This window comes from Bactrocera neohumeralis, chromosome 4 (assembly GCF_024586455.1).
Source record: "Bactrocera neohumeralis isolate Rockhampton chromosome 4, APGP_CSIRO_Bneo_wtdbg2-racon-allhic-juicebox.fasta_v2, whole genome shotgun sequence".
Classification (NCBI taxonomy): domain Eukaryota; kingdom Metazoa; phylum Arthropoda; class Insecta; order Diptera; family Tephritidae; genus Bactrocera; species Bactrocera neohumeralis.
In genome coordinates, this window is record NC_065921.1 from 27,566,096 (window position 1) to 27,586,020 (window position 19,925).

Consider the following 19,925-nt stretch of genomic DNA (forward strand, 5'->3'; position numbering starts at 1 on the left):
GCACCTGGCAACACTTAGTATTGCCTAGGCCAGAAATATATATAGCAGCCTCCGTATTTGGCATAGTTGTCACTGACTGTCATGCCAACCTAGAGAAAAAATAGTTCGACGGCTGAGTTTCTCACGTGAAATTTAAATTAAAAAGTCTTACAATTTTTTGCCCGCAATATTATTATTTGTATAAAAATATTTAGATTTTGGTTGGGCTTTCAAGTTTTCTAAACTAAAAATCTCTAAAAAAAAATTTTGTAAAAAATATTTGTTTACTTCATAACTGGAACTCTTAACAACAATATTTACTGTTTTTTTACTTGTCATAAAAAAATGGATTTTTCGTACAAACCAACTAACGCATAACTTCACACACACGCACACAGTTGAAAACAAATATTTCTGCAACTTTGTATGAAATTTACGCGCAATTTTGCTTATTCGGCTACTCGAAGCCATGAAACCGCATGAAAATCAATTCGATTGCACCAATTAAATGCCAAAGCCATAAAATGCCTAAAAATGTTGACCAAATGCAACAACACACGCGCACGCGCAGAGACACTGCAATGCACATGTGTGTATGTGTTTGGTAACACCTGATAGCTGCCTACAGTTAAACAGTTGTACTTTGTCGCAAACGTCGATATCCGCTGATGGTGCGATGCTGAGGCGCGATTAAATGTAGCCATCAGCTGCGGCGACCATCACCAACAGCCATCAGCCAACAGTTGCCAACCAATTTGGCTGAGGCTCGCACACGCGACCAGCAGATATGAGCACCTTGATATAAACTGCCGGTACACTAACTGTATATACCTATGTGTGTATATGTATATATACATAAGTGTGTGTGTGTGTGTGTTTGTGTGTGCATTATTTTCCATTTAGCTGACGATCGATGGCATAATGAAGCGTAACGACCGTGTAAACCGGTAGCCGTTCGATAGTGAAGAAACACATTTGACCAGTCGCGCTCGACACACCACAAACACATAAACATGCAACCTTATGTACGTACATACATATAGATATATACCTAAATACATATGTATGTATACGACATAGTTAATCGCAAGTCACAAACAGCACAGAAGAGTGGCGAGTGTTACTGGTGGCTGGTGGCAATTGGCGGCGAGCTCAAGTAGGCTTGTTCTTAATTTGAATATTTTCACCTTTTGCTTTGTGACTTTGTATTTCGCTGTGTTGTTGTTTTCGCCTATTTTTTGTGTGGAAAAAACCATATGGACTATATACAGCAGCTTAGCGGCATACATACATACATACATATATATTTATGTCATAATGTTAACTATTATTTTTAATATGATTCCTTTAATTATACAAAGACTTATGCTCGGCGTGAGCCAGCAAATACCTGACAGAGACACTTAGATAATATATTGCACTAGAAGAAAATCATTAAAGGGAAAATTAATAAAATTAACCACTTTGTAGTTGTTAGTTTCGATCCTCACGTGTTAATATAAATTCTTCTCCCATCATATATTGTCGTCGTCCATGCCTCTGCACCAAATAGCAGGACGGGGATGATGACTGACTTGTAGATTTTGGTCTTTGTTCGTCGAGAGAGAACTTTACTTTTCAATTGCCTACTTAGTCCGCACCTGTTGGCAAGAGTTCTTCTGCGTTGGATTTTGAGGCTGACGTTGTTATTGGTGTTAATGCTGGTTCCAGGATAGAGGAAATTGTCCAAAGAGGAGCCAAGTCACGAGTGCGACGACTGTTTCTTTAAAGACAAGAGATATTTCATCTTGCCCTTGTTCACTACCAGATCCATTTACTTCGCTTCTTTGTCCAACTAGGAAAAAGCCGAACTAACGCGCGGTTGTTATGGCCAATGATATCGATGCCATCGGCGTGGGTCACCAGTTGTACACTTTTATAAAAGATTGTACCTTCTCTATTCAGCCCTGCAGCTTGAATTATTTTCTTCAGGAGTAGTTTGAAGAAGTCCCACGATAGGGAATCGTCTTGTCTGCAACCTCGTTTGGTATTGAACGGCTCGGAGAGGTCCTTCCCGATGCTGACGGAGCTTTTGTATTGCTCAACGTCAGTGATACCAAATTCAGACAAAGCGGCATAAAGGCAGCTGCTTTTCGTGCTGTTAAAAACAGCTTTGAAATCGACGAAAATGTGGGGTGAGTCGATTCTCCTTTCACGGGTCCTTTCCAAGATTTTGCGCAAGATGGATATGTGGTTAGTTGTCGATTTTCCACAGTGTGGCTTCAGGCCTGGTTGATACAATTACTTACCGAAATCAGAGTCAAAGCCATTACGAAAACATTATCAGGTTCGAAATACGTTTTTGAGAATAAGTAGAGTTATTCGTCTCAACAGCAAAGAACTGGTTTTATTGTTGGACAACTCCACCACAGAGTCAATACGACACAAAATTTAATGTCGACCTAATCTTCTGCAACTGGGCTGATTTATGCAGGATATTTCTAGGAATATAGAACTTATTGATATGAATGAATAGGTTTTAACAAGATTAGAAATATCACTGTCCAAAGGACCAATATAGTTTTGAAGAAACGTAGGTTCTTGTCTATTGGAATTTATGCTCGCTCTACCTTCCACCACTAAGGGGTTACGTGGGTTAGCCGGCTTCAAAAAATTGTTCTGATTTATGAGGGACCTAACGACATTTAGAGCTTTTCGCTCAAAATGCTTGCAAATATAAAGCCTAATCCAGGTGAAATATAAGGTTGTCCTGGTTTTTGTAAGAATTGAGACTTATGCCTAACATTTTCAACTTAAGAGCGGAAAAAAGTTTGAAAGTCTATTGAAATGCGCTCACGATGGATATCTATTGTCGAGGAATATAGAAATTACACACATAAACTATCATTTTCACAAAATCGATATATTTTCGAGGAAAAGTCTTCTCAATAAGCCAATAGAAAATAATAATTGGATAAAAAATTGTTCTCGTGCAGTCAATGCTATTATTTTAAGGGGCCATAGTGTTGGAATTTGTTCTGAGGGATGATGCTTTATCGAGCTTCGTCTCATTTTTGTTGCGCGGCTGGATATTATCCGACGTATCGAAAGAGAATCTCACTTGGAACTCTTCGAACGGTTGTCGGTTTAACAATAAGCTTCTACAGTACAGAAATTCAATCCGAAGGATTCCCTTTACTGCTAAAGAAAGTCTGTAAATGAAGTATATATATTATAAGTATAAACAACTCTACTAGATTAAAGATTCTTTCGAATTTCGGAAATAAGATGAGCTAATGAATGACAATATTGTGAAAAAAATGGAAACCCTGTTAATGGGACCGAGCAAGTAATTGGTCGTAAAGTTAATATTTTGCTCTCGCTCCCATAAAATAATGTATCCAGTGTTCGAACGATGTGACTCTTCAACAGTCCAAAATTCAGTTATTTTGTTTATTTGACCACATACGAGCAATAATTGCAGACGTATGGCAACTCTGGTGAGAACTAACAATTCAAAGGGGGAATTCGTACTAACTATTATCTCTCAATATAAATAAATTCGATAAACAATTTTTATTTTCGCACTTAATTTTGATGGAACATCGAAAGCGGAATGGCGCCAGCCCAACTACTCATAGTGGGATTAAAACTGATGGATGAGCGAGAGTTGCAAACAACTAAAATTAAAATAGCCTAAGAAAATAAGTTAAGCAAACAGTGATACATCAATACTTGTTGCGAAATTTTTAAAAATACTATAAATGGCAAGATTTCTAACAGCGTTTAAGGATTTTAGTAGAGGCATGAATTCCCATTTCTACATACATACATACATATGTATGTACTATGTATGTACATTCCTCGCTTTTCAAATGCAAAGTCACAGTTCTTAGAAAATATACATACATACATATGTTATACGTTAACAAGTTACTGAATATGATTTTCGGGATCCCGAAATTTATAAATTGAGGTATATAACCAGTGGAAATTTGTATTACTATACCTTGTTCAACCTTTATTTTTTATACAAATTTTCGGGACTCGTAAATCGGGATCCCGAAATTTACAAATTGAAGTTTTATTATGAGCGCAAATATCTCTTCCGAATACGTTGTTTGAACTTTTATAGTTTTCACAAATATTTTCGGGATTCGTAAATCGGGATCCCGAAATTTACAAGTTGATAAAAACTCAAATTTATATTTTGATGTCTAGTTCCAACACTTATTTTTTCGTAAAATTTTTTGGATTAGTAATATCGGGATTCCAAAACTTATAAGTTGAAGTATTACATACATACATACATATGTACATACATATACATATGTACATATGTATGTATGTATAATAAATGCGAATTGGTATTTCAAATATTTAGTTAACTTTTTTATTCTCCTTTTCACAAACATTTTGGGTTTTGTAAATCCAGATCCCGAAATTTACAAATTAGAGTATTATAAAAACGCAAATTTGTTTAACAGTAGTCATTCAGTTTCAGTTCTTTTTTTTCACAAACGTTTTCGGGATTAGTAAAACCGGATCACGAAATTTACAAATTTCTATTCCGAATACCTTGTTCTAGCTTTTATTTTTTTTTTACAAATATTTTCGGGATTAGTAAATCGGGATCCCGAAATTTACAAATTAAAGTATAATAAAAACTCAAATTTGTATTTCGATTGTTTAGTTACAACTCTTATTTTTTCACAAATATTTTCGGGATTAGTAAATCGGGATCCCGAAATTTACAAATTGAAGTGCTACAATGAGCATAAATTTATATTTCAAATACCTATTTCTTACTTTTCTGTTTTCACAAATATTTGGGAATTCGTAAATCGGGATCCCGAAGAAATTTCTATATGTATATATCGGATTTTTTTCCAATCATAAAGCTAATTGTTTTTGCTTTCTAGTCTTAATGTGTAGGGAAATCCATAGCGCGTTACACTAAGACTAAAATTTAAAAATACCAAAATTTCGGGATTCACAATTTTTTACTGGGATTCACATTTTTTTCCGGATTGAAGGTTTTACATAGAAATTTATTAGTTCGTTTGACAATTTTCCTTGTATAATACCTATAATTTGAGCTTTTATCATCGCTCTCTTTAAATCTACAATTTTTTTCTCCTCTTCTTTTTATTACCGCCCAATTCCTGTAAACCACTCAACAACCTTTATTGCTAGATGTACAATTAGGAATACATATTTACATACCTACGAGCATATCTTCAAATGTTGCCATTCAACATTCCACACTTTCTTAAATTCCATATATTTTTGGTTTGTTGACCATTTACGTCAAAATACCGGTAAAAATACCATATTTATTGATTTCTTAGTTTATTTTGTTTATTTATTTACACTTTTTTGACAACTCAAGTCGAAAAAAATTACTTTTGATTAACTAAAACAATATGCAGAAACATGCGTGCTTTCATACAGATGTGAGTGTAAACACATTAGGGTGTATCGCTTGACATAAGTGGTATATGTATGTATGCTATCTTTTTAATTGTCATATACTATTATATATGTACATACATATATATTTAAAAGTAGATTCGGAACAATATTTCTCAATATATCTTGATTTTTTTTTAACAAAATATATAATTTTTTTTTCAGATTCGAAATAATGTATATGAGAATATCGCTACAATTGTTGAAACACATTTTTGAAAAGCAAAAAAATCCGGTTCCTTCAACGCAATCATTAAATATGTAAGTACTATATATGCTTTTACTAGTAATAAATTATTATATCTACAATAATATTATTATATGTACATACATACATATATACAAAATCTTAAATATGATTTTCAGAAATGACGAAAAAATCCCTATCGATTGAGCTCATTCCTTGAAATTTGGAAGAAAGAAGTCTCAACGTTTTTTGTTCTTGGTGATTTATTTTTGTCTTTTTAACCTCTACTTCTGGTTACGAGCCTCTGTGATGATAGTAAATTAAGCTTAAGTTCGAATATTTTTTATATACAAGTTCTTTAACTGACTTCTTCCAAGCTACTTGTATACTTGGAGTTATTAGATGAACTTATGTTCTAAATTTGCGTTAAGCAGGCAAAAAAATTCTCATCCAAGGCTGTTCCTTTTCATTTGGGGTGTTTTTTTACGTGGCGGGTCCCAAGCCCAGATTTGCCTTCTTCTTTTAGCTCGGCGTCAAACAAATGTTTTTTTGGCTAACCAGAAGATACTTGGTTTAACACTGGAAATCGTGAGCTGCTTGAGCCATATGTAAAAGAATCTTTTCTGACAACTCCCAAGTGAATGGCGCTCAGAGAACTTTCCTCACTTGCGTGAACTTCTAACACATGGCTCTATCCTCCGGAATATTTTCGGTCCTTTGCTCATTGGCAACAGGGAATACCGCAGCCTCAGATTTAGCATCGGCCCAACCAAAAAAAGCGTATCAACACCACCAACCACCACTCAAAAATTCTGAGCCGATGATATAGAACTCGAAAATGTGAAATGCCATTATTTACTTTAGCACAAATATATTTGTAAACGGAGGCTCAAAGGATATCTTCATTTCAACCGTTTAAGAAAAGTCTAGCAAGCTTTCAGTGCTCTTTATGCAGTCTGGAGTTCCTCGACCAATACGCGCCGTCCTAAAACAAAAATATTCAACTAGTTAAATCCAGACTTTCATACGTTTGCGAAACATGGGATTCGTAGTCTCTAAAATCCAAAAGTTGCCAGTTTGCACAAACCGATGCCAAGCACTAATTGCTGCATTTTCTGGTCCCGCATTGTATCTAACATAGACTGATTATCACGCATAAATGAAACACTGCTGAAAACTCCAGCATATTCTGAGACAAGATCCAGACACAAACGCCCGGAACCCTAACTGGTATCCAAAAGGCAGCTGACGGAAAGAGCGATCCGCTTTAAACTGGAGCATCAATTTGAACATTGAATTATCTAAGGTAAGAAATGGCAGGTTAATCAAGAGCTCAATATCGAAATAAATGGAATAATCTCATTGCGGCCCTTTGTTTTCCCGCGGAGCTAAGTAAACAATAAAAATGTTGATTAAAAGCAGGACATCTTCTTCAAAGGCTCGATCTTCTCTTCTCTCAATATACAAATATGAATTTAGCAATAATGATAATAATAATTTTTGGTAAACATTAAAAGATGTACCGAGTTGAAGCCGATACCAATTTTTAATATTTTTTTTTAACTTGAACAGGGTCAATAAATGATCAGCATGTAGAGCTTAGTCCATTGAGCCATACCGTTTGTCCGTCAGATATCCGAACTAATCACCCTGTTATTGAGATATGGATCTTAAATTTTGCACACCTTCTTTTCACCCCAAGGAGCTACTGATGTGTCGGTACCGCCGATATCAGTTCACTATAGCTTATAGCTGCCATACAAACTGAACGATCGGGATCCAGTGCTTGTAGGGGAAACTTTTTCAGTTGAAGAGATATCTTCACGAAATTTGGCATGACTAATAGTCCAAAGCATCGCAACAATCTCCGAAGAAATTATTCAGATCAGACCACTATAGCTTATAGCTGCCATACAAACTGAACTATCGGAATTAAGTCCTTGTATGGAAAACATTTACAGTTGACAAGATATCTGCACGAAATTTAGCACAGATTATTTTCCAAGTCAATGCAATAATATACGAACAAATTGTTCAGATTGGTCCACTATAACATATCGCTGCCATACAAACCGATCAAACAAAAACATTTCTTGTATAGAAACGTTTTTTTCACAAAAAAAAAGTACAACTTCATTTCTGTACCACCCTATTGTATGAGTGCGAGCCGCGTTGCCTGTTCGTATATCAATATTGTTATTGAACATCAACAAAAAACGAATTGTTAGCGCATAGCTCTTGGCAAATTTATTATCTGCCATAGAAATTCAAAATATTTATTTGCGGATTTCCCAAAATCATCGACGCCGCGACCAAATACAAGTAATCGATTAAAAACTTTGCGCAATTCCCGCGAACGGCGGCCAATATTTTATTTTTATGTGAATGTTTACGCAATTTGACTTGATTTTTTTGACAACCTGTAACCAGTTAAGTTGCCCGTCTGTGTGTGCGTGTGTGCATTTGTGTGTGTTACTTGGTGTCCATATGTTGCCTTTAGAATATTTCTCTTCTTTGGAATGTTTTTGTGCGGATTTTTGCTTCGTTTTATCAAAACAGTATTGTTTATCAGCTCTTCTTTTGTTGTTGTTGTACGAAGAGTCAACGCAAAGTGGTATAATAAATTAATATTCAATCACTAAGTGCAGCGTGGACTCTATAAATTCACTTATCTCCAAGCGAAATCTCGCATTCTTTCTAACACTCCGCGGCTCGCAAGAAGCGTGGACATTTTGGCGAATTAATAATCAGACAAATTTATGCCAAATGTACTGTTATGGATTATGTGTGTGTGTGTGTGTTTGCGTGTTTGCCGGTTTTGTTCAACTTCATTTGTTTGTGTTTCCTTAAATTTGCCTAGCTTTCGTTAGTTGTTTTTGCTTTTGTTACTTTACTTTTTGTAGTTTGCATTTTCATGTTTATTTCCAAGTATTTTTGGTTTTGTGTTTGCCTACTTTTTTTTAATAAAAATAAAAGTGTTATCATTTGGTATAGTAAGTTGCAGAAAAAACATAAATGAAATGAGAAATTTTTCGTAAATAAATATTTTTTATTAAAATACGTATTTTTATTTTAATTTTTTGTGGTTGTTATTATTTTTTATTAATTTTTTCTTTATTTTTTTTTATTTTGTTTTTATTTTATTTTTTTTATATTTTTTTTTATTTTTTTTTTTTTTATATTTTTTTTTTATTTTAATTATTTTAGTTAAAATTATTTTTAAATTTTTTATTTTTATTTGCTTAGTAAAGTTTTCTTATTTTTTTGTATTTCCGTTTTTAATTTTTTGTTGCTATTTTTCCAGTTATTTCTGGTTAATATTATTATTTTGGTTTTTTTTTTATTATTAGTTTTTGCTATATTTGTGTTAATTTTATATATACATACATATGTATATTTTTAAGTATATTTTGTTGTTATTGTTTATATTTTATTAAATTTTGCTTTGTTGTTGTTTTGTAATATTTTTTTATTTTTAATTGTAATTTTTTGTTAATTTTTTTATTTTTAAAAAATTTATTTAATTTAATATTTTGCCTAACTTTTTTTAAAATAAATTTGTTGTACTGTTTTGTAATATTTTTTAATTGTAATTTTTTTTTAGTTTTTGCAACTTTTTTAATTTTAAAATTTTAAGTAAAAAACACAATAATTAAAATAAAAAAATCTATTTTTTTGATTTTTGGAAATTTATTAAAATCACAATCAAATCAACAAAATAGATTTTTTTATTTTAATTTTTGGAAATTTATTTAATTTAATATTTTGTTTCATTTTTTTCAAATAAATTTTGTTGTGTTGTTTTGTAATTTGTTTTTTAAATTTTCATTCTTTGCTTAATTTTTTTAAATTTTAGTAATTTTATTTTTTTTTTATAAATTTTATTATATTTTTTAATTTTGATATTTTATTGAATATTTAAATTTTTTTTATGAAATTTTGTTTTGTAATTTGTTTTTATATTTTAATTTTTTTATTATTTAAAATTTTGCTTAATTTTTTTAAGAATATTTTGTTGTGTTGTTGTTTTGTAATTTGTTTTTATATTTTAATTTATTTATTATTTAAAATTTTGCTTAATTTTTTTAAGAATATTTTGTTGTGTTGTTGTTTTGTAATTTGTTTTTATTTTTTTAATTTGAATTTTTGTTTTTTTATTTTTGTAATTTTCATATTTTGTTAAATTTTTAAAATTTTATTATTATATTTTTTTAATTTTATTAATATTTTTTTTTTAATTTTAATATTTTGCTGAATATTTTAAATTTTTTTTATAAAATTTTGTTTTGTTTATATGTCTTAATTTTTTAATTTTCATATTTTGTTTCAGTTTTTTCATTTTTTTAATTTAATTTTTTTTAATGTTTTTCAAATTTTTTAATTATAATATTTCGTTTACTTTTTTTTAATAATTCTGCTTTTTTATTTTATGTGCTGTGCTCTGCAATGTCATTTTTATATGCTGAAATTCCCACTTGCTTCTGAAAAAAATTTACTGTTATTTAGGCACGTTTCGTATAAAATTTTATTTGATGAAAAATTGTTTGACATTTTTTTTTAAGAAACCGGTTTTCGCGCGTTATTTTGAACATTAAGTGAAAGATTTCTTTACTGTTTGTTTCGATTGTTTTTTTTTCTGTTCCATAAAACAATACTTTCGCTTTGTTGTGCAGTGCATTAGCTCGTGTGAAACCAAAGTCCAAATTGATAAATAAATTTCAAATGAGAAAAAACGAACAAACATAAAAATAAATAAAGGTTAGGTTAGGTTATACTGGCCGGCTATCAAGCCACACATAGATCTACTGGTGTTTAGCAATTTAGTAATGCTAGACGGAGGTTCGGTTTAATTTGAGGTGATGAATTCGTCACACAGGATGTCAACGAACTTTAAGAGCGACTAGATGTCTACGTTTGATACTTCGTCCAGTTCTAATGTCCATCTGGCTCGCATGTCAAGCGGTCAACAGCCGTCCGAGAGTCCTATCGATGCCACGTGAGCAAAAATAATTCGATTTTTCCTAAGGGGTTCTTGCACATGATCTTGGCGATCCTACATGTACTTAAGAAAATTCATCTCTTTATAATCCGCATGTCAGCCCTTTCGGAAACTTCGTTGTATATCGGTTTTTGTGACTTCCGTATTTTCTTTACTTGTTCGGTAGCCAGACGGATAGCACTTTTGGCAATCTCATCAGCTGCTTTGTTTCCCGGAACTCTTTTGTGACTTGGAACGCAGTATATATGCAACCGTTTGCCGATAGCTGCTACATTTACAGCTTCCCTGCTTCTAAGGGCGTTCTCTGACGTAATGCAATGTGAGATTTTTGCCTTAATTGTATATTTATCCTCTCTATGTTATTTCCTGCGTTCTTAGCTTTCTCGGCCGATTTCGCAACTATAAATACTTCCGCCTGGAAGATACTGCAATAACCCTGAAGCTTGAAGTGTCATCTGAGATCCAGATCCGAGCAATAGATTCCAGTTCCCACTCCATTGGCCATTTTGGATTCATCTGTGTAGATGTTGTAAGATCCGCTGATGTGGCGCGGTCCACCTTCACATTTCACATGCAGGTCACTGGAGCTCAAATAGCTATAAAGTTTATAAGTCTATACATGTCGTCCTACTTTTCTAAAACAAATATTAAATGGTCTCAATATATTTTGCCTTGTTTGGTAGTGTTAAATATGATTTTTTAACGAAATTAGTACAAAGTGTTTCTATTCAGCTTCAACTGATCCTCTAAAGTTGAAACAAAATCTTTTCGTTGAATCATCTTATTCATTTCCTATACACTCTCTCTATAGAACAAAGCCAACATAAGAATTAATGTCTTTGTTTAAGCATAGGTTTGTTGAAAGCCATGGAAAAAGGTCGAAATATTCTAAGGGCCGTTTTCTCAATGTCTGGTTAACCCATCCATCAGTTAAGTTCTTGTTAACTTAACCAAGACTTCCTTCTTCTTCTTAATTGGCGTAGACACCGCTTACGCGATTATAGCCGAGTTAACAACAGCGCGCCAGTCGTTTCTTCTTTTCGCTGCGTGGCGCCAATTGGATATTCCAAGCGAAGCCAGGTCCTTCTCCACTTGGTCCTTCCAACGGAGTGGAGGTCTTCCTCATCCTCTGATTTCCCCTGCGGGTACTGCATGGAGTGTTTTCTAGCCAGCGTAGCCGCTGTCTCTTAATTCGCTGAACTATGTCAATGTCGTCATATATCTCGTACAGCTCATCGTTCCATCGGATGCGATATTCGCCGTGGCCAATGCGCAAAGGACCATAAATCTTTCGCAGAATTTTTCTCTCGAAAACTCGTAACGTCGACTCATCGGTTGTTGTCATCGCCCAAGCCTCTGCACCATATAGCAGGAATTATGAGCGACTTATAGAGTTCCGCTTTCGGTAAAAACCCTGTTTGTTAAGCATAATTTAACTGACAGAAGGCTACTAATAGACATTGAGAAAACGACCCTAAAAGCCTTAACTAATATTATCAGAAAGGTCTTAAAATAACTGGTGGAAATCTTGATCTTCTATCATCCAATCCAGTTCCGAATAACTAAGGAGCAAATAACTTTTGGATATTATCCGACAATGCTTAGTAATATTATCAATTATACATATGAATATAAATGTGAGAGCGAAGTGAAGTTATTCAAGTAGAGTATTTGTGTATGAGAAAGCCCTGTGCAAAGTGGGTGCAGCGAGAGCTCACTTTTCACCAAAAACAACGACGAGTTGAGAATTCGCAGCAATGTTTGGAGATGTTCAAGCGTTATAAACCCGAGGTTTTGCGTCGACAATGGATGAAACATGGCTCCATCATTTCACTCCGAAGTTCAATTGATTGTCATTCCAGTAGACAGTACATGATGAACTCGCTTTAAAGTCTGGAAAAAGACAACAGTCAGCGGACAAGGTTATGACGATGCGGATGGAATAATTTTTATTGAATATCTTGAAGAAGAAGGACCATGCACAGCGATTACTATTATTCATATAGCGCTATTGAAACGTTTGAAGGGCGAATTCTCTGAAAATCAGTCGCTTCGAATTACATTCGCATCCTTCGTATTTCGGCCTCCAACGACTATTTCCTGTTTTCAGATCTCGAAAGAATACACCTAGGAAGAAATTTTCATCAGGTGAAGAGGTGATCGCCAAAACTGAGGCCTATTTTGAAGCAAAGGACAAATCGTACCACAAAAATGGTATCGAAAAGTTGGAAGGTCGCCATAATCAGTGTATCAGCCCTGAAGAGAACTGTGCTGAATAAAAAAACTAATTTCCTCAAAAAAATGTGTTCCAACATGGTAGGTTGGAGACTTTTCAATTGACCTTTTATATAATTGACATAAGTATTTATTGAATTAATGATGATAATAATATATTATATATATGTATGTATGTATATAAGTACGTTTATATATCTATTAAGAGATTTGTGAATTTCCACAACCATATTAATACATTTATTTATTTTTTTTTTGTATAAATTACAAACGTTCAACTCAGTCGCGTGTGTCAATTATAATTACGAGAATATCTCTGTGACTGTATCCATACAGTTATACAATGAAGTACATGCGTTTGTCTGTGTTTAAAACTGGGTCGTTTCGATTTCATTTTGTGCTATTTATAAACAGTTGTAATAGAAGTAAAATTAGTTTTGACATTGATAACTCGCTGGATTGTACATAAATGCTTGACGAAATTAGAAATAATTATAGCATGCAAGCAAACACTATTTTTTATATTTATTTAAATGAGCTTGCGGGCTTATTAAGGTCTCCAGTTTACTATTTGTTGCAATTTGTTTCTATAATCAAAACAACTTTTTCAGGAAAAATGTGTTGTTGTTTAACTGTGAGAGATTGCAACAGCTTTCAAATGTAATAATTGTACATACATATCACGGTATGGAAGGGGAAGAGTCGCTAGAGGAGAGGTACTGTGTGTGTGTTTTAAACGGATGGATCAAAGCTGGCGGGGAGAGTTGGTGGAAATATACACTGTGGTGAATTTTTCATCAGCAATAAATTGTTAAATTATTTACATATGCATATTGTCCGTAGATTGTTGAATAATTGCTTACAATATTAATTAATTACAATAAAATAGGTGGCAGCTCTGTTAAACAAATTTAAAAAAAAAAACTCTCTTTGTTGTACGTAATATGTCATAATAGTGCTAAAACCCTTTCATTTTGAAAAAAAAAAAATAATTAAAATATGTGGCAACCCTGTTAAAAAATTTTTGACTAAAATTATTTTTTGTTGTAACTTATAAATATGTACATATAATGTTAAAAAATATTTTTTTCTTATATCTACATAACACCAAAAGCACTTTCATTAAAAAAAAAAAAACAAATTAACGAAAATAGGTGGCAGCTCTGTTAAAAAATGTTAACAAAAATTATTTTTTTGTTATGCGTAATAAATATAACGCCAAATGCACTTTCACTTAAAAAAAAACAAATTAATTAACAGAAATAGGTGGCAACTCTGGTGAAAAAAATTAGACAAAAATATTTTTTTTTCTTGTTCCAAATAAATATAATGCCAAATGTGCTTTTACTTAAAAAAAAACAAATTAATTAATTAAAATAGGTGGCAACTCTGGTATAAAAAATTAATTATTAAATATTAAATTAATTATTAAATTAATTTCTTTTTGTTCTTCTTAATAAATATAACGATAAAAATATTGTTTTCAATTCAAATAGGTGGCAACTCTGTTACAAAATTTTAGACAAAAATAAAATTTTTTTGCCCCTAATAAAACTAACGCCAAATGCACTTCCACTTTAGAAAAAAATATATATTTTGATATGTGGCAACCCTATAATTATTCATAGTTTTGAAATAAAATTGTGATAATTTTGTAAAATTTTAATTATAATAATTTTTAAAATTTATATTACAATCACATTTCGAATTTTCCCATGATAACTAGTTGGCAACCCTACTTCCATAAGTTTGTATTGCCTTCATTGAAGAATTAAGTGGCTCACAATTCATTTGGATTTCTTCGAATATTCAATTTATTTATGCAAATTTAGCTGCTGCAGCGCCTAACTAATTTTTTGCCATTTTCTCTTGTTGTTGTTCATTTGTTGCCTCCTTCCCAAATAATTAACTTTTATCCCACACTGCTTGTGCCCATGTGACCTTTGACAATTCCATTTGAGTTAGGGTTTTACCGCTAATTAAAAGTTACGTTATGCACGCAAACTGCACACAAAGACACAGAGCAGTGACGTTAACTTGAAACCTTTCTTGATCATCGCATTTGGTCACATTGCCAGCTATTCGCCATTCGGCGGCATTCGTTGGCTGCGCGCGCATGCATAATCGCCACGTCGCTTAAGCCATTGTTTAAGCCTAATTTTTTCGCTTTACTGTCATGTTTCTCCAAACATTGCTATAACATACAATAACAATGTAACCAATAACAGTTTCGACGTCATCGACAAAGCAAACCGGCGTTAACCGTAATGTTATTGCAGCTGAGCACAGTGGGCCAGAAGTGGTTGTGGAAGGAGATTATTTTTTACTTAGAAATATTCATCGCTTTTCCAGTTTAGGCAAAGTTCGCCAAACTAGCCTAAATATACTTAGTTTTGCAGTGTCAAGCAAGAACTCCGTGTTTCCAACTCTCACTTGACATTTAAATTTGGGAATGTTTAGCTTCTGGAGTTGATCTTACAGTATAGATCCTTACATATACATATATTGCAGGGTTCCCAGTGAGGTCTTTGCTCATTTTTCTGAACTGCCGATATCGGACCACTATTGCATATAGCTGCCATACAAACTAAACGATCTGAATCAAGGCAACGGTGAATTCTCCAAACGAGTTGTTTGAATATATTTGGTTATCCGAACAATTAAAACTAAATCCCGAAGATTGCAATCCCGAAATTTCGGGATTCGTACATTACACTTCAAAAATTATATAGACATCAAATAAAATCAATATCCAACAACTCATTGAAAAACAAATCTGTCACAATTTTTGTTAAATAACCCACTGTGCGCGCCACTTTGCCAATAGCAGCCACAACTACAGTAACAAAAATAATAATAATAAAAGTTAGGGCATAGCTAGGTTCGGGTGTAACCGAACATTTCAAACACTTACAACTTGCACGGATTAAAGCAGGGTAAAGGTCTTTTCGAATTTCAATAGTATCTGACAGATTGACCGTTATTTGCGGTATATAATTCTTTGGTAGCATCTATGCGGGGAAACTTAATGACAATGGGGAACCAATGCCCACAGCTCGAGCTGCGGAAACATTGACTAGTTACGATGTGAAACTATCGGAACTCACCATCCGCTTCGATGAAGTGTACGAGCAAATGTGCAAACTAGATGGAAAGAAGGGAGCCGGACCAGATGGAATACCAAACATATTACTGAAGAACTGTGCAGTCGGACTGGCCGAACCAATAACCCACATCTTTAGTAAATCACTGGAGATGGGTATTTTTCCGACGGCGTGGAAACGCTCGTATATTTGTCCTATTTACAAGGCAGGGTCGAGATCTGAGGTGTCCAACTACAGGCCAATATGCATACAACCGGCAATGGCTAAGTTGTTTGAGAAACTAGTTTTACCGCAGGTGAATTTCGCCTTCAAGAATACAATCTCAATCAAGTAACATGGGTTCTTTGGCGGCAGGTCTACGACTACAAACCTTTACCTGTATGTCGACCACGTACTGAGAGCATTGGACAAGGGTGAAACAGTTCACACTATCTACACGGACTTCAGCAAAGCCTTCGACATGGTGGATCATGAGCTCTTAATAGAAAAGATGGATCGGTACGGAGTGGCAGGAAACGTATTGAGTTGGTTCAACTCGTACTTGACTGGGAGATCTCTGCAGGTGCGAGTCAATGGCTATGTGTCGTCCGTGTTTAAAGTGTCGTCCGGGGTTCCACAGGGTTCCCATCTGGGGCCAGTGCTGTTTAGCATATTTGTAAACGACATTGGGACCAAAATGTCGTCGGACTATCTACTTTATGCTGATGACCTCAAGATCTTCAGAAAGATAAGCACTGAGGATGATGTTAGCGCATTACAGCAAGACCTCGATAGACTTGAGGAGTGGTGCGACGAAAATAAATTAAGTTTGAATTTAAAAAAGTGCGTGGTGATGTTCTTGTCACGGTCCTTGAGTCGTCGTACAGCAGTCTACCGTATTGCTGATCATCAGCTAGAAGAAGTCACAGTTGTGAAAGATCTTGGTGTCATGATCGACAATGCACTAAATTTCACCGGGCACATTAACAAAATTACATCACAGGCATACAGGACGCTTGGGTTCATTTTCAGATGTGGTGAAGACTTCAGGAATGCTGATACGTTCGTAAGGCTGTACACGACCTTGGTGCGTCCGATGTTGGAGTACTGTTCAGTGGTTTGGTCTCCCCATACCGACTGCCGCATTGACAAAGTGGAGAGAGTGCAGAAGAAACTCTGTAAATATGTCGCGTACTTCCTGGGACGTAAAGGATGGGTCGGAGGCTCGGAGGAGGTTCGTGGTCAATTTGGGATTTGTGACCTGATGAGTCGGAGACAAGTATCAGATCTCTTGTTTGCCTTTAAATCACTAAATGGAATAATCGACTCTCCGGAAATATTGGAACAATTCGGCATCGTAGGCCGTATGCCTGGTCTGAGGTCGCACAGACTGTTAAAAACAATCAACTCATCGAAGAACTACGTGGGGGGTGGACCGAAGAGCAGGGTTGTAGACTTAGTCAATAGACACTATGAAAATATTAATATGTTTGGTTGTACATATGCGAGCTACGTCTCTAGGGTTAAGGAATTAATTAATGGTGCTAATTAATAATGTATCAATACTGTATCATTGATGTGTGATTTGCCTAGTCATGGGTATGCCTTCTGTTTTATTCTTATTTATGTTAAATTTTTCTGTACAAAGCCGATTGGCGTGAATTAATAATAAATAAATAAATAAATAATTGGCTATAGGAACTAGGGTCCACATATTCGGTATTTGGAATAGTTTCGGCACGAACTGGACAATTTTATGACATAAAATGGTAGACCTCAAAGTGGCCCAACCAAAATCATTGATTTCTTGATTTGAAATCGAGAAAGTGAAAGACTCAGATGGAATGTAGAATATTTTTTTAAGAGAAGTAGGCGTGATATAAACACGTCTCTTCATCTTGTTTATTTATATATTTGTTACATAACTTATATCTATGTATCTCTATTATTTTTAGCACATACAAAGAATTATGTGAACAAAACTACAATACCCTGCAGCAACATGTTGCAAGAGAATAACAATAATAATAACGAAAAATGTATGCAAATAATAACAACAACGTCATCGATTGTCAACTTAAGCCGCAAATGCTCTCTTCTGCTGAAGTAAATATGTAAATATTGTGAGCAAGACGAGACTGTCGATGCGACCCTACGATCTCAGTATTGCCACAAACCAATGCTTACAACAATAACGCGCCTTTATTAACTTGCATAAGCATGAAAGCGCTAAAATGTGAATGCAGTTGAAGATACACAAGCTTGTAGTTTTTTATGAAATTTACAACGAAAACTTATAGCTTTCGGGATCCCGAAATTTTTTGAGATTACTACAGAATAAATTATAAAGAATATTATCGATTTTTATAAATATTCGAATGACAGAAACAAGAAAGCCCAATCACCGAAATTATGAATTTAATTATGTATGTATATATTGTACATACATATGTATGTACATATGTATGTATGTTCATAAGCACATGTATTGTGATTCTGTGATTAATTTCGGGATGCCGCAAAATTTTTGTGACAACTTATTCAACCACATACATATGCACATAAGCCTAAATTTGGTATATTTATTATGGATTTTTATAAATTTTCGAGTTACGGAATCGAAAAATCCCGAAGCTTAGTCCCGAAATTTCGGGATTTTATGCTTTTGCGTTTTAGCTGCGAATATTCGTTGTCTTACAATTTTATGCCTGCTAAAGTTTCTTTCATTTCGGGATCCCGAAAAAATTTCAGGACTGAGTTGTTCAACCACAAACGCACTTAAGACTAAATTTAGTACTACTATTATAGATTTTTATAAATTTTCGAGTTACGGAAAGTCCCGAAAATGTAATCCCGAAATATCCGGATTTTATGCTTTTTGCGTTTTAGCTGCGCTATATGCCTATTTAAGGCAAGGGATATGCAAAATTGCATTGCGGATATGTACCATATGTATGTATGTATGTATATGAATTGTATTTGTAATTATATATTTATGTACGTATATCAATATTAATGTATGTGCTTGTATGCCGCAACACTGTTTTGCCTATCACTAGCAATATACATTGCCATTTGTTGGCTTTAATGCTGTGGTTGCAGCCTCAATGCACTCACACACACATATATGTACATATGTATGTATATGTGTACATACATATATGTATGCATGTATGTATGTATGTATATAAAGTTATTACAGCAGCTGTGTTCGTTGAGTGGCGACTGTTTTTGTTGTTGTTGCTGCTGTTACCAATGCGCTTGCCGCTTGCGGTTTGTTGCTTTGGCTTCCCTGTGATGCTTACCTTTGGCTGAGTATATGTATATGCCTTTTGCGGTTACGACGGCTGTTGTTAATGTTGTTGTTATTATTATATTTTATTGTTGTTGTTATTGACTTCTTTCAACAAGCTCGCTGTGGTCTTTGGAAATCTGTGGTGATGTTCTTGTCACGGTCCTTGAGTCGTCGTACAGCAGTCTACCGTATTGCTGATCATCAGCTAGAAGAAGTCACAGTTGTGAAAGATCTTGGTGTCATGATCGACAATGCACTAAATTTCACCGGGCACATTAACAAAATTACATCACAGGCATACAGGACGCTTGGGTTCATTTTCAGATGTGGTGAAGACTTCAGGAATGCTGATACGTTCGTAAGGCTGTACACGACCTTGGTGCGTCCGATGTTGGAGTACTGTTCAGTGGTTTGGTCTCCCCATACCGACTGCCGCATTGACAAAGTGGAGAGAGTGCAGAAGAAACTCTGTAAATATGTCGCGTACTTCCTGGGACGTAAAGGATGGGTCGGAGGCTCGGAGGAGGTTCGTGGTCAATTTGGGATTTGTGACCTGATGAGTCGGAGACAAGTATCAGATCTCTTGTTTGCCTTTAAATCACTAAATGGAATAATCGACTCTCCGGAAATATTGGAACAATTCGGCATCGTAGGCCGTATGCCTGGTCTGAGGTCGCACAGACTGTTAAAAACAAT

General features: G+C 34.3%; 1 protein-coding gene across 1 annotated transcript in view; it reads left to right on the forward strand.

Annotated features, from left to right (window-relative positions):
- The window catches only part of LOC126755684 (BMP-binding endothelial regulator protein), a 147,466-nt gene that overhangs the window by 54,289 nt on the left and 73,252 nt on the right, over nucleotides 1-19,925 (forward strand). The window contains exon 3 of the mRNA XM_050468426.1: nucleotides 5,596-5,691. The gene's annotated coding sequence lies outside the window, so the exon portion shown is untranslated. The remainder of the gene's footprint in view (nucleotides 1-5,595; nucleotides 5,692-19,925) is intronic.